At 40.7% G+C, this 15,004-nt stretch overlaps 1 protein-coding gene across 1 annotated transcript in view; it reads right to left on the reverse strand.

Annotated features, from left to right (window-relative positions):
- Positions 1-3,605, reverse strand: part of PFKM (phosphofructokinase, muscle) — a 28,435-nt gene extending 24,830 nt beyond the window's left edge. The window contains exon 1 of the mRNA XM_036760432.1: positions 3,225-3,605. The gene's annotated coding sequence lies outside the window, so the exon portion shown is untranslated. The remainder of the gene's footprint in view (positions 1-3,224) is intronic.
- Positions 3,606-15,004: the final 11,399 nt, after the last annotated feature.

Here is a 15,004-nt window from a genome sequence, read left to right on the forward strand (position 1 = left end):
TTTCAGAAATATAGAGAAGGGCTAGAATCAGGATTTGAGATTTAGGATTAGGATTGGGCACTAAAGTTGCAGTGAGAGTTACTGGTGACAGTTAAGAGACTTTCTATGGTTCTTCATATCCCATTCTCACTCTCAGGCTCTTGACTATCTCTCAGTTTTCTCTGTATCCAGGGTTAGCTTTTCTTATTGTCCATGTGACCGTACATACTTGTCCTACAAATGTATATACCAATATGGATATAGGGCATTTTCTTCCCTCTTATTCCTATCTCTTATACATGAGAATACTTGGCTCCATTTCCCTATTTCCAGCTACTCACTTCTGAACCCCTTGTAATGTTTGTCCATTATTCCTCAGTCTCCTTTGCAATCATCCAAGTCCTTTACCCTTTCCCTGGGCCTTCTTATTTCTCTATACTATCCCCTTTTTGGTGATCAACTATCATCTGTATGCAGCTATTTCCTAAATCTACATATCCCACCTTCATCTCTCTTTTAAGCTCCAGTCCTAAATCACCATATGCCTACTGCACATTCATTTAAATACCCTATAGGCATTTCAAACTAACCATATTTAATATAGAACTCACTATCTTTTTTTCCCAGACCTATACCTCCTCCAAACTTCCCGATTTTTGGTTGAGTATACTACCATTCTTCCGGTCACCAAAGTTCATAACCTCAGAATTATCCTTCATTTTTTATTCTTCCTCACTTCCAATCCAATCCAATTAGTTGCTGTCTTGTCAATTCTACTTCCACAACTTCTCTTGCGTGCATCCCTTTCTTTCTATTTACAGGGCTTAATTAAAGCTCTGATCACTTGTCACCTGGACTATTGCAATAGCCTCATAACATTCTCCTTACAACAGTCTCTCCTCTTCAACCCAGCCTCCACGTCGCTGCCAGAACAACACTCCTTAATCACAGTGACTATGTCATATTCCTTCCCCAAAACCTTTAGTTTCTCCCTAATACCTCTAGGATAAAATACAAACTCCTATATTTGAAATTTAAAGCTCTTCAAAATCTGGTTTCAACCCATTATTATTTCAGACTGCTTTCACTGACCCGTACTCTGTATTTCAGCCAAATTAACCTACTTTTACTCCAAATCCAGAATCCTATCTCCTATTCCTAAGCCTTTGCACAGGCTCTCTCTATTGCTGGAACACTCTCCCTCTTCCCTTCTGCCTCTGAAAATTCCTCCCTTTTTTCAAGGCTTAGCTCAAATTCCATCTCCCAAAAAGACCCTTTCTGATTTCTCTTGGTGCTTCTACTCCTCTCTAAACTTAGAGTCTGCATACATTTTGCTTTCCCTCCATAGAATATAGTTTCATTAAGGGCAGAGACTGTCTCATTTTTTTCTTTGTATCTTCAGCACATAGGATAGTACCTGGCACCTACTAGGCATTTAATAAATGTTCTTTGAATTGAACTCATACTCATAGCACAGAAAATAAATATATGTCTTCATTAACTTAGTCACGTAACTTAAAATCTTAGTCACTTTTGACTTCATCTTAATCAATTGCCAAATCATGTCAAGGCTTCTTTCATAATGTCCCTCTTGCTCATCCCTTACTTTTCTATTTTCACTACTACCAGCCTTTACCATTTCCTACCTGAATTCCTACGTGATGTCCCTGTTTCTAATCTCTTCAATGTTCAATTTATCATACATACTGGTACTGGATTAACATTTTTAAAACATCACTTTAATCACTTCCCTACACTGCTCGAATATCTTCAATGTGGCTTTTTTTTTTCCATTTGCCTACATGATCAAAGCCAAATTGCTTTGTTGGGCAATCAAGTTCTTCCATCACCTAGATTTTCAACCTTATTTTCCACTGTTATCCAGTACAAACCCTTAGCACTAGTCAGGTTGGTTCACCATCCACCATTTCTCATTCTTGCCTGTGCTTATGAAGTATGAACTCTCTGCTTATAATGTTCCCTCTTTTCAATCCTTTAAGATATAACCCAATTCTAACCACTTTGATGAAAAGTTTTCTCTGAGTATTCACAGTCCACTGAGATCTCACTTCTCTTAGTTCCTATTTATAATCTATACTACTCCCCACATCATATACCACCTTGTATTGATATTTAATTATTTTATGCATGTATTTCTTGTTTCTTCCAACCAGACTATAAGTTTCTCAAGAATAAGGAATGTCATTTAATTTTTTTGTATTTCCTAGTGCCCAGCATATTTCATGCTCATAATAACCACTTAAATGTATTTAGTACATGAGCAGAGCCAAATATATAGATATGAACACACAGATCCAGAAACATCTTATTTTTTCTATACATATAAGACATGGATTCATACAATAACAAATAGTTACACACATAGATACATGGACAGAGACACCTCAATCACCCAAGGAAGCTGGAAAAAACGGAAAGAAAAAGAATAAAGCAGAAAGAAGTATAAATGAAGGAAGGGAAGAACTATTCATCATTTAAGTTCACTGATTCCTTCCTGCCTGACCATAGCTGATCACTATCAGTACTCCCTTCAGAAAAGAAGTGACTACATAAGGGTCTCATACGCTTGAGGATTCACTGGGAAGAGAATCATAGCAACAAGGGGAAAGTCGGGTCATTGATAGGTCGGAAATCTGTGCATCACACACACACATGTACATGAATCTACTCTCACAGACACACACACAAAGACAAAAATCCATGGAGAGCTGAATCTGCACAGATAGATGCATGCACATATTAAGAGAAACAGTCATACTCTGGTATATACAAATACCTCCAATGACATACATCTATCTATACATATATCTTCCCCACCCCCACTCCCCACGCACACGTGGACATAAAAACAAAACACAGAGAGACTGCGTCATGTCACAGGGGGCACTTCCTCGTCCTTAGATGACTGCTAGAGCAGGGGAGTAGATGGGCAAGGGCTAAGCCCCCTAAGTAGCCTCCACCCCCTTCCTGCACCTTAAGACAGCAGAGCCGTTCTTGGCAGGTGAAGCAGTCAGGTGGGAGTGGGATGCCTGGCTGAGTGACTAGGATTCTCCAAGTCCGTCCTTCCCCATCCCCCTTTTCCACTCCAGCTTCTCATTCCATATACGCTGTTTCCCTTTCCCATTTTCCTCCAGTTCGCCCCACCTTATCGTCCTAGTACGGTTCACCCCCATTTAACTTGCTCTGATTCCCCTTTGGCTCGTCCCCGGTAACCCCCAGCTTGCCTGTAGTCTTGTACGGCTGCTTCCCTGCTGACTGTCCTTTGCGGGGAGGGGAGCGTGGTGAAGTTGGGGCGGAGCCAGGTGGAAGCAAAAGGGGAGGGGGAAGGAAAAGAGACTATCTCCTTCTCACAAGGAGATATTGCCCAGGCTGCTCCGCCCTCTCCTTTTTTTTCCCGCTAAGGAACCAGCCAGGTATCTTCATTCACTCTCCAGATGGCTCTGGTCCTCTGTCAATATTTGGGGAGTTACTAGCACCTGCACTTAGCAGGAAGAAAATGGCATATACATTTAGGATATTGACCTGTTTATAAGCAGGACAGCCCTCTCTCAGCTCAGATTGACAGGGGTTTCTCCTATTCAAGACGATCAACACCGAGATAGAACAGCCCTCTTCCCTGGTCTGATCCAACATCTGCCTATGACGGAAAGTTCTTTCTAAGGCATAATTTTAGTCCCTCCTGCTGCAATGACATAGCAAACAAAGTGCTGGATTTGGAGTCTGGAAAACGTGGATTTAAATACTTTCCCAGACACTGTGCATGTCACCTCGGGAAAGTCATTCAACTTCCTCCAGCCCTCAGTTTCTATATTCAAAACAGTTAACTATCTCTAGCACTTACCTCACAGGGCTATTGTAAAGATCGAATAAGAGAACATGTAAATCATCTTGCAAATATTAAAATACTATATAAATGTCATTTAAAAATTACTATCTACTCCCCTCAGGTGGTATCCTTAGAGGAGCTAGAAATACAGGCTCAAGAGGCTTCTATGCTTCACCTGTTTCGCTTTCGGCTCTCAAATCATTATTACATCATCAAAGTAACGAATACTTTCCTGTGTATGTGTCATTTATTGAACTTGGTCAGTACCGATATGGGGCTGGAGGAAAGAGCAAGAAGTGGGGGAAGATGTCTAGTGTAGAACAAAAGGGCAAGTAGAGAGCTGCCCTAGCTGCTTCTGGCCCACCAGGTGTAGTAGTTGAGCATTTAGGCTGTTTGGGGATGATGAAGCCCATGGCTGCATGTGTGCCAAGGTGCTAAAGGACTCCCCTTATTGGCTGCTGAATAGGAAAAGCTGCTGACTCACTGAATCTTTAAAAGAGAATGACAGTGACAGTGACTGGTCTTCAGTCACTCTCTTCCATAATGTTAGGACTATTCTATCTCCTGAGGGCTGGGGAGAGAAGGACCACCCTTCTCCAACCCCAGTTAGAGAAGGGGAGCTCAACTAGGTGAACATAAGTCTGTGCCCTTCACTGCCTTTTTTGCTTTGTGTTTCCTTTCCTGATTACAGCTGATCAAAAAGCAGTCCCAAGATGGGTGTGTTGGAAACAATCTTATGAGTTGGAGAGTTCTTGAAGTTAACTCGGTATACGGTCAGTGCTGTCTGTACTTGGGGGAGTCTTGGAGAAGCTAACCACCACTAGGAGGAGCTGGAGAGAGTTGTTTGGACAGTGCAAAGCCAAGATGGAACGCAACACCTATTCATCAGTCTGGCGAATTCCTTCATATTCTGAGGTTTGAGGCTCAACCTCCCTGGAAGGTATAACAGTAATTATTGCTGCTGCTTGTTTAAGTTTCTGATGATTTGTGCTTGTGGGTCTTGTGTATGTTAAGCACAAATGTGTGGGGGGACAGGAACTAAACATCTATCTCATACCTGATTCATTCTGTATGTTGACTATCTTTCTATTGCTGTCTTTTGGGGAGGTTTTAGTGAGCCAAACCTAAACTTTAAGCAGTTTTTCCCTGGGGCATTAGAGTATGGATGTAAGAATCCAAAAAGAAGAAAAGGAATCTAACTCCTTTCATTAGAGGCCAGGCTCCTCTAGCACTGAATCCAATCACTGAACTTAAAGGAACCCCTTAGTGGAGAGGTTGAATGGGATGCACCCCAGCCCCATAAGGCCCAGCAGTAATATAATTGTTGGACTACGAAGGGACATCAAAGCCTAAGTAGCTACCATCAAGGAGCAGAAAAAGGTTTTAATTTCCATACAAACAGATACACTCACTTCTATACCAAAAGTAGTATAGGATTCCTTAGAGGTCATTAAGCCCGACCCCCTCATTTTATGGATGAAGAAACTGAGGCATAGAGAGGCCCAGGATCACATAGCTAAAAGTTTCCAAGGTGAGATGTGAATATAGATCTTCCTGACTCCAAAACTAGTGCCCTATCCACTATACCGCAGTTTTATCATACCCATCCATAGGAGTTCTAGACTAGAAGCATCTTCAAGAGGTCATCTCTAGGCCATCACCTTGTCTCTAGCATGTTCTTCCATACACAAGGGAATGTTTCCTTTTCTTTAAGATCTTCAGGAAAGATGCCATAAATTCATTCTATATCTTTACCCTTAACCATTGGAAAATTCTTCCTCAGGTCTAAGCTCATTCCTTATCAAAATGTTAATATATCCTCTCATGCCTAATCCTCTAAAGAAATGTTTCTCTTCTGGATACTCACCAGGAGCCACACATTGCCACATTCCCAGGTGCCTGTGTACAAGTATACATCCACATACAAACTACACTCTCTAGATTCGATGGCTTTTTCTCAGTCCTCAACCTTTTTTAATTCTCCACAGCATTTGCCAATGTTGGTCACCCTTACTCATTGCATACTTTCTCCTCTCTTTGTTGAATATTTCTTTCTTTGTTGTCTCATCTCTCCTTAGACTCCTTTGCTAGATTATCATCCATATCCCACCTCCTAATGATGTACACCAAAGCTTTGTCCTGGTCCCTTTTCTCACTCAATACCCTCTCTCGGTGACCTTATTAGTTCTCATGGGTTCAATGATCATTCTATACAAATACCTTCCGTGTATATTAACTATACATATGCATATATATACACACATATGTGTATGTATCTATGTACATGTGTTTACTGCCCTCATCTCTTTCCAGAGTTCCAGTCTTGCATTACCAACTACCTATTAGACATTTCCAACTGGTTGTCTTGGGGACATCTTAGATTCAACGTGACTTGTCTTACTGCCTAAACTCACCCATCTTCCTTCCACTTCCTATTTTTTGTTGAATGTACCACCATCCTTCATGTCACTAAGGTTCATAACTTCAGGGTCACTTTGCCTCTTCTCCATTCTTCACCACACTCTCTCCCCCAAAATCCAGTGAGATGCCAAGTCCTGTCAATTTTTTCTCTATGTCTCCCATGATTCATCTTTTTCTCTCCACTTCTCTAGTTCAGGTACAATCACCTCTCAACTATAATACTGTGATAGCCTCCTAATAGGTGAAATCCTAAATTCAGTCTCTCCCCTTTTGTTCTTCCCACAAATGCTCCTAAAGCATAAGTCTAGCCACATCATTCCCCTTCCCCAAAAGCTCTAGAATCTCACCATTACCTGTAGGACCAAATTCAAAGCAATCTGTTTGGCATTTAAGACCCTTCACAAACTGGTTTCGGCTTATCTTTCTCATTCCATATGTTTTATACATGTTCATCTCATGTGTGTTTCCCCTGATAGAAGCCCCGTGGGGGCAGGGATTGTTTCATGTTTGTCTTCCTATTCCCTACACCTAGCACAAGATAGGTGCTTACTAAATGTTTGTTGATTGAATACACAAAGGCCTAAGCTACAAGGGCCCTGAAACCTCCCTTAGGCATAACTTAGGCAGAGCCATGGCATGGGAGGGAAAACTGTCACTTCCATTCCTTGCTCCAAGATGCTGGGAGGTCAGAGCTCAGTGCCTGGCCAGGGTCCTTCTGCTCTAAGTTTTTCAGGAAGACTCCTTTGCCTTCTAGTTCTTCCTTTACTCCCTGGATAGCAAGTTCCTCCTCCCTCCAATTTTCCATGAACAAAAAGGAATACCCAGGATGTTAGCCCTCACATCCCATCCCTACTTTCTTCTTGATCCCACTTAACTTCTTTCTTCTTAATTCCATACCTATTATTCATAAATTAGGGGTTTTAACCTGGGGCATATGGACAGATTTTAGGGAATCCATGAGTGTGGATGGGAAAAAATGCATCTTCATTTCAATATAATTGGTTTTCATTGTAATCTTATGGCTTTTATTTTATGCATTTAAAAACATCATTCTGAGAAAGTGTTGACTCACTAGACTGCCAAAAGGGTCAGTGACATAAAAAATGGTTAGACACCCTTGGTCTAGATGTTTACTTAGTTAGCAAATCACCTTTTCCCTCCCTCCACCATGATCTATCCTCTGGGGCCCCACATTTTTGGGGACACATCTTTCTTCTTTTAGATCCCAGTAGACTTGTCTGTACTTGTAATGAGCTCAACTCTATACCCTGACCCTTACCTCTTCTCAGTGCTGCAGAAATCCAAGCTCTAAATGGCAGAAGTTTTTCCAGGCAGAGATAGTAGTAACATGGCAGTACTCTATACCACTGGGCCAGAGAACTGAGGAACAGAGGGAACAAGACAAGACATTGTGTGCGTGGAGTTGTCTTGCACTCCACTGAGCCTAAGAGAAGTAGTTCAGCATCCAGTCAGGGCCAGTTTGTCCCCCCAAAAAGTCATTCAGGTTTGAAACTTAGGCTGGTGAACTGAATTTCCCGGTATGGAAGAAGGCTAACACGCTATGAGGTCCAATCCCCAAGGAAACCACTATCACAGGGGAAGGAGTCAGAAAGTGACCAAAAGGAGAAAATAACAACGATGACAATGATGACTGAAATTACCAAAGGTCTAAGGAAGAAGGAAACTCCAAGTCCTTGAGCGTAAGTAAATAAACCAATAGGGAAAACATTAACAGTAGAAGGAAATATGGCCTACAAATATCTAGTAAATGAGTTCAGTCATAGCAAAGCATATAGCAAAACAAATGCAAAGAGACCCTGTGCATACTGAGGAGATCATAGAACCACAGCATGCTTTTCCTGAGTGGTGTAAAGGTAAAATGGGAACTGTGAGAGTAGAATTTATGGCCTGAACAGTAGAAATAATTAGAATAGAAAATTTTGAATCCACTGTAGCAAGTCTCATCAAAGAAACAAAAGAAAGACAACTGATTGTGAGTGCAGATACACAAAGTGAAAGATAATCTGGAAGAAGAAAAGCAAAAACATTAAAAGAAAACATATTCTCCAACAAACAAAACACATTGTTTTTATCAACTTAAGGGTTATATGCTTTCCAGAAAAATACGAGGAGTCAAAAAACTTGAATATCAAAATGCAGCAAATAATAACAGAAAACTTTGAGGATTTCTGAATCCATAGAATATTTCCAGAAAACCACCCAAGGCTGCGTACTCTGAAATACGTAGTGATTAAATTGAACAATTCCATGGAGAAACAATAAATTTTGCAAATAACCAGGTAAAAGACCTTCAAATACAAAGGAAAAGAAAAACAAGTAACACAAGATTATCCTGTACCAATAGAAAATGCAGGAGGGGATGAAATAATGTATTCTGAAAAGCAATGGAGGTGACCTACCCTGCAAATCTGAGCTTAAACCAAAAAAAAATGGATGTTCCATAATTAAAAAGTCATTTGAAACATTCTTAGAAAGAAAACTAGACCTGAAGAGATTATTTGCTTCTTAAACACCCCAGATAACAGAAATGCAGGAGAGATGAACAAGTGCAGCAGCCAAAGACAGCAAAAGCAAAAGCAACAAACAACAGAAAGACTATAAAGAGACTTTGTTCTAAATTTGTTCCAAATTATACTCAAGGAAACAGAGGTGAAGGCAGAAGTCAAGTGGAAGTGATGGTGGAAAGACAGGCCTTAGACACGGACTGAACTTTGTAGCACGTCTAGACAGGAATCAATGGGACTAAATAACAAAATGAGAAGGGGTGTAGAAGGGAGGAGGGAAGGAGCAGGTTAGAGAGCAGTGTGTGATGTGCTTTGGTCAAGTCAGGGGCTAGCAATGAAGGGAATATGACTTGTCTGGTCTGTCAGGAAGAGGACAGCTTATATAGGAGTGGGTGAAGAGGTATTAAAGAGTAGGGAAGAGGGAGAAGGGGAAGCCTTGTTTTGATGATGGTAGACTTTTTTGGGTGAAGAGAGATTCCTTTGTGAATGGAGAAGAGAACCTTGTGCTGGGTGTTGTCTGCAGGTTCTTGGAGAGACCACTCATCCTGCCTTGGTGGGAGGTGGGAGGGTAGGATTGGGGTCAGCGCATATTAGAGCTCCTGGAGACTGGTTGGTTGGTTGGTTGTTGTCCTTAGTTCTCTAAGAGGACCAAAATGACATCACTATGCTAGAGTCAAGTTTCAGTGTGTCTGACTATGGCTGATCCAACCAATACAAGCTCAGAATACTCTACCACAGTGGGGTAGAGCCAAGATGGCTGCTGGAAAGCAGGGACTAGCATGAGCTCCCTGCCAAGTCCCTCCACAAACCTATAAAAAATAGCTCTGAACCAATTCTAGAATTGTAGAACCCACAAAATGGCAGAGGGAAGCAGGGTTCCAGTCCAGGACGGCCTGGATGGTTGCTGGGTGAGGTCTATTGCGCACGGAGCTGGGAGAGGAGCGGAGCAGAACCTAGTCTAGGCCGCACGGACCAACCAGACCAGGAGCCAGCCCGGGCCCTAGCTCCCTGAATCAGTGAGTTGTGGCAGTTACTAGACTTCTCAACCCACAAATACCAAAGACAACAGAGAAGGTTAGTGGGAAAAGCTGCTGGGGACAGGGTGATAGAGTTTGCAGTTCAGCCACCGCCTCAGGGGCAGCACAGGTGGGGCAGCTACAGAACTATAGCTGTAGTTGCTTCTGGCCCCAGGCCTCCCTGGTGGGAGGAATTAAGTGGCACATCAGAGCAGGAGTGCAGAGCCTGCTGAAGATCTGAGTCCAGTCCGGGTTGGGGGTTCTTGGGAAAGGAGGAGTGCTGGTGTGGCAGAGCTGGCTGTAATAGCTCTGAAAACAACAGCTCATCCCCTCAAGCTTGGAACAAAGTATTCTTTACTCTACAAGCAGTCATACCCCGCTGAAAAACTCAAGGGTCAAGTAAGTTGACTGGAAACATGACCAGGCAGCGATTCAGTCTCAGACTTTGGAATCTTTCTTTGGTGACAAAGAAGACCAAAGCATACAGACAGAAGAAGTCAACAAAGTCAAAGAGCCTACAACAAAAGCCTCCAAGAAAAACATGAACTGGTCTCAGGCCATGGAAGAGCTCAAAAAGGATTTGGAAAAGCAAGTTAGAGAAGTAGAGGAAAAATTGGGAAGAGAAATGAGAAGGATGCGAGAAAACCATGAAAAACAAGTCAATGACTTGCTAAAGGAGACCCAAAAAATGCTGAAAAATATACTGAAGAAAACAACACCTTAAAAAGTGGACAAACTCAAATGGCAAAAGAGCTCCAAAAAGCCAATGAGGAGAAGAAAGCCTTGAAAGGCAGAATTACCCAAATGGAAAAGGAGGTCCAAAAGACCACTGAAGAAAATACTACCTTAAAAATTAGATTGGAGCAAGTGGAAGCTAGTGACTTTATGAGAAATCAAGATATTATAGAACAGAACCAAAGGAATGAAAAAGTGGAAGACAATGTCAAATATCTCATTAGAAAAACCACTGACCTGGAAAATAGATCCAGGAGAGATAATTTAAAAATTATTGGACTACCTGAAAGCCATGATCAAAAAAAGAGCCTAGATATCATCTTTCAAGAAATTATCAAGAAGAACTGCCCTGATATTCTAGAGTCACAGGGCAAAATAGAAATTGAAAGAATCCACCGATCACCTCCTCAAATAGATCCCAAAAAGAAATCTCCTAGGAATATTGTTACCACATTCCAGAGCTCCCAGATCAAGGAGAAAATACTGCAAGCAGCCAGAAAGAAACAACTTCAGTATTGTGGAAACACAATCAGAATAACACAAGTTCTAGGAGCTTCTACATTAAGAGATCGAAGGGCTTGGAATGCGATATTCCGGAGGTCAGTGGAGCTAGGATTAAAACCAAGAATCACCTGCCCAGCAAAACTGAGTATCATTCTCCAAGGCAAAATATGGATTTTCAATAAAATAGAGGACTTTCATACTTTCTCAGTGAAAAGACCAGAGCTGAATAGAAAATTTGACTTTCAAACACAAGAATCAAGAGAAGCATGAAAAGGTAATCAAGAAAAAGAACAAGAAAAAGAAATCGCAAGGGACTTACTAAAGTTGAACTGTTTTGTTTATATTCCTACATGGAAAGATGATGTGTATGATTCATGAGACCTCAGTATTAGGGTAGCTGAAGGGAATATGCATATATATATGTATATATATATATATATATATATGTCTGTGTGTGTGTGTATGTATGTATATATGTACGTATGTGTATATATTACATATATATATTACATATAGATATATACATATATATATATATATATATATAAAGAGAGAGAGAGAGAGAGAGAGAGAGAGAGAGAGAGAGAGAGAGAGAGAGTAGGCACAGGGTGAGTAGAAGATGAAGGGATGATATCTAAAAGAAATAAAATCAAATTAAAGGATTGGAGAGGAATATATTGAGAGAGGGAGAAAGGGAGAGATAGAATGGGGTAAATTATCTCGCATAAGAGTGGCAAGAAAAAGCAGTTCGGTAGGAAGGGAAGAGAAGGCAGGTGAGGGGGAATGAATGAATCTTGCTCTCATCAGATTTGACCTGAGGAGGGAATACCATACACACACTCAATTGGGTATCTTACCCCACAGGAAAGAAGGAAGAAGAAGATAAAAAAGGGGGGATGATAGAAGGGAGGGCAGATGGGGGAGGAGGTAATCAAATACAAATACTTTTGAAAAGGGAGAGGGTCAAGGGAGAAAATTGGATAAAGGGGGATAGATTAGGAAGGAGCAAAATATAGTTAGTCTTTCACAACATGAGTATTGTGGAAGGGTTTTACATAATGATACACATGTGGCCTATGTTGAATTGCTTGACTTCTTAGGGAGGGTGGGTGGGAAGGGAAGAGGGGAGAGAATTTGGAACTCAAAGTTTTAAAAACAGATGTTCAAAAACAAAAAAAAAAGTTTTTGCATGCAACTAGAAAATAAGATACACAGGCAATGGGGCATAGAAATTTATCTTGCCCTACAAGAAAGGAAGGGAAAAGGGGATGGAGGGGAGTGAGGTGACAGAAGGGAGGGCTGACTGGGGAACAGGGCAATCAGAATATACAGCATCTTGGAGTGGGGGGGAGGGTAGAAATGGGGAGAAAATTTGTAATTCAAACTCTTGTGAAAATCAATGCTGAAAACTAAATATATTAAATTAAATAAAGTAAAAAGAAAAAAGAAAAAAAAGAAAACAGGCATCACAAAGGGTGGGATTTTTTAAGACAACCCATTATGGCAAACCCTTAATAGATTTTGTCTTTCCCCTTGGCTGAAAAAAAAAAGAATGCTCTACCACAGGTCGGGCAGAACATTTGGGGTACATTTGAACATTTGGGGTAGATTCTCTAAATTTTTGTATCCTGTGTTTCCTTTGAGCTGTTTCAATTCTGCTTTGCTCAAAGAGCACAGCACCTTCTCTGATATGAGCATGCCATGATGAGCAGTCCTTTGCCACTATCTCCTATGTCCCACAATCAGTTCCAAAGTTCTTAAGAGTGACTTTGAGAATGTTCTTGGATCACTTCTTCTGACCACCATGTGAACACTTGCCTTGTGTGAGTTCTCCATAAAATAGTCTTTCTGGCAAGTGTGTGTTTTTCATTTGAACAACATCACCAGCCCATCAGAGTTGTGATCTCTGAAGCAGAGTTTGAATGCTTGGCAGTTTAATTCGAGAAAGTACCTCAGTGTCTGGGATCTTATCCTGCCAGGTGATCTTCAGAATCTTCCTAAGACAATTCAAATGGAAGTGATTCAGTTTCCCCACATGGTGTTGGTATACTGTTCAGATTTCACAGGCATACAACAGTGAGGTCAGCACAAATGGCTATGTAGACCTTCAGTTTGGTAGTCAGTCTAATACCTCTTCTCTCCTATACTTTCCTTTGGAGCCTCCTAAACACTGAGCTAGCTCTGGCAATGCATGCATCAACCTCATTATCAATGTGTACATCACTGGAAAGTACACTACCAAGGTAAGTGAACTTATCCACAACATTCAAAACTTCTCCATTTGCTGTAACTAATGGTTCCACGTATGTATGGTATGGTGGTGGCTAATGGAGCGCCTGTATTTCTTGGTGTTAATTGCTAGGCCAAAATTAGCATAAGCACCAGAGAACTGATCCATACTCTGTTGTATCTCAGCTTCAGAGGTTGCATTGAGTGCACAATCATCTGCAAACAGAAAATCATGTACCAGCACTCCTCCACTTTGGTCCTGGAGGCAACTGATGCCTGGGGGAGTGGAAAGGCATGGACCCAGAGATTTTGAAGCAAATGAGTAAGGATCAGAGGGAGGGCAAAGGTTAGTGGTGGGCTGCATAATTGAGGGTGTAGGGAGGCCTCTTGTCATGGAGCAGTGTCCTCTCTATCACCTGAAGGAGTTAGTATTTTTCTGGGAATGAAGTACAAATGGAAAAGAGGGAAAGGGAAGTGGGTTCTCCAAGACAGTGGCAGAGATGCTTAGAATGAAGAGCCCAGAATGGGTACCTCAGAAATTTTAATTCCATGCAGAATACAGAGACTAGAGAGGGACTAGATAAGTACAGGGACCATGAATCAGAGAATGAGGGTCTAGAGTACACAGAAAGGGAAGGTGGATTATGAAGAGAGTGAGGGAGAGAAATCTTCTCTGGAAAGGGCTGCAGAAAATAAAAATTTTAAAAAGAATGAACAGGACAAGTTGAATATGAAAAGAGGAAGGGAGATTTTGCTTGATTGAGAAGAAAAGGAGAAGGGAAGAAATAAATAATCAAATAAAAGCAGGGGGAAGAAAGGAACATCTCCAAAGTGAAAGAGGTAACAAATGGGAAGGAGCACTCAGGGGTGAAGGAAAGAGAACCAGTGGGAATAGAACCACATTATAAAAGATCAAGCAAAAGTAATCAAAGAGACATAGTACTGTGGAAGAGGGGAACAAGTCATAACTTGAAAAAATCCCCAATATTAGAGACAAATGGAGGAGAATATAAACCTAATTCTTTAAACTTTAAAGTAGATAGATTGAACAATCCAACAAAATGAAAAAAAAAATTGACTAGATAAGAAAATAAAACTCCACAATCAGTTGCTTCCAAGAAACATATTAAAAAAAAAACAAAGGCTTACACAGAATAAAACCAAGAAGTAGGAAAAAATTTAATATGAATCAAGTGAATCCAACAAATCAGGAGTTACAATCATGCTATCTGACAAAGCAAAAATAAATATTCAAAAAAATAAAAAGGGATAAACAAGAAAACTGTATTATGCTGAAAGGAACCATAGATAATAAACTAATATCAGTATTAAAGTTATATGCTCCAAATGCCTTAGAGTCCTAATTCATAAAGGAAAAATTAGCTGAGCTGCAAGAATACATAAATAACAAAACAATAGTCATAAGAGATTACACTATCCCTCTCTGTTTTGGATAAGTCTAACAGACAAATGAAGAGGGAAATATAGAACTAAACAATTACTGAGAAATTCAGCAATCTGGTATTTCCTAAATGAGACTGCAAAAGAATATATGTATTTCTCAGCCATACATGGAACTTTTACAAAAAGTGACCATGTATTAGGACATGGGTATTACAAACAAATGTAAAACGGCAGAGATAGTAAATGCATCCTGTATGGATCACCATGCAATAAGATGAATTATTGGGTCAGGGACTACAAACAAAACACACAGACCCAAATAGAGATTTAACAACAAAATCCTA

Source organism: Trichosurus vulpecula, chromosome 5 (assembly GCF_011100635.1).
Source record: "Trichosurus vulpecula isolate mTriVul1 chromosome 5, mTriVul1.pri, whole genome shotgun sequence".
In the NCBI taxonomy this organism is placed as follows: domain Eukaryota; kingdom Metazoa; phylum Chordata; class Mammalia; order Diprotodontia; family Phalangeridae; genus Trichosurus; species Trichosurus vulpecula.